Raw genomic sequence first — 1,330 nt, 5'->3', positions numbered from 1 at the left:
GAAACATTTCATTATTTATTATTATTTTTTTTTTTTTGAGAGAGAGAGAGGGTGTGAGCAAGGGAGGGGCAGAGGGAGAGGGAGAGAGAGCATTTAAACCAGGCTCCACACCCAGGGCTCCATCTCAGGACTGTGAGATCACCACCTGAGCCAAAATCGAGAGTCGGATGTTCAACCCACTGAGCCACCCAGGTGCCCTACATTTCATTTGTAAACGTAAGACTGGTTTTTAGAGCCACGTAGGCACAGCAAAATTGAAAGGAAGGTACAGAGATTTCCCATTTACCTACCCCCCTCGCTCCCCCACATGCATAGTCCCCCCAACCATCAACGCGCCCCAGCAGAGCGGGACATTGGTTACACCCGGTGAGCCGACACGGGCGCGTCACCCTCACCCAAAGCCCAGGGTTTATATCACAGCTCACTTGCGGTTGTACTTTCTACGGGTTTGGACAAATTATGACGTGGACCCGCCACCGTCGTATCACACAGAGTGTTTTCACTGCCGCGAAGAAGACAACGCAGGGGCGCCGGGGCGGCTCAGGTCATGATCTCACGGTTCGTGAGTTCAAGCCCCGCATTGGCTCTGTGCTGACAGCTTAGAGCCTGAGCCTGCTTAAGATTCTGTGTCTCCCTCCCTCTCTCTGCCTCTCCTCTGCTTGCGCTCGCTCTCTCTCAAAAATAAACATTAAAAATTTTTTAAAGGGTAGATGTTCATCATATATTCACATAGAAGAGAAGTGACTCTTAAATTTGTACATTTTCTGTCCCCCCATTTTTGTTACAGAGTTCAGATACATGCAGGAAAGATAGTCTGGGCGAGACAACAAAGATGTTAACAGAATCTCTGGGTTTATGGGAGGTTTGTTCTCTCTTCTGCTTATTTGTATTTTAAGAGGCTTTTGCAATGAACACGAAGTACTTATACATATAAAAAGGGGGAGAGGGATCTTCCCCGGGGAAGCAAGTCCCCCTGTCCGTTTCTAGAACATTGAGAGAGAGAGGCAGCCAAGAGCGGAAGGGGGCTGTGCACGTCCATCAAGGCGCAAGCACCTCCTAGGCTCCCAATGCGGGCTAGGCCCTTGGGGATAAACCCAGTTCTCAGCAAGCTCCCGCTGTATTGGCAGGAACTGGGGGCCCCCGTCAAGAATCTGGGGCAATCTGGAGAGAAGTCACCTGGGGAGGGCAAGGCGAGGGGCAGGGGGCAGCGCTGGGAAGGGCAGGAAGGACCCTGTCGGGCAGGAGGCCAGAAGCCCAGGCAGGGGGTGGAGGGGGGTGGCAGGAAGGGGACTCAGGACAGTGAGGGCATCTCAAGGGACAAAGCTGGGGG

The sequence above is a fragment of the Suricata suricatta genome, chromosome 17, assembly GCF_006229205.1.
Source record: "Suricata suricatta isolate VVHF042 chromosome 17, meerkat_22Aug2017_6uvM2_HiC, whole genome shotgun sequence".
NCBI classification, from domain to species: domain Eukaryota; kingdom Metazoa; phylum Chordata; class Mammalia; order Carnivora; family Herpestidae; genus Suricata; species Suricata suricatta.
This window is presented reverse-complemented; position numbering follows the sequence as displayed.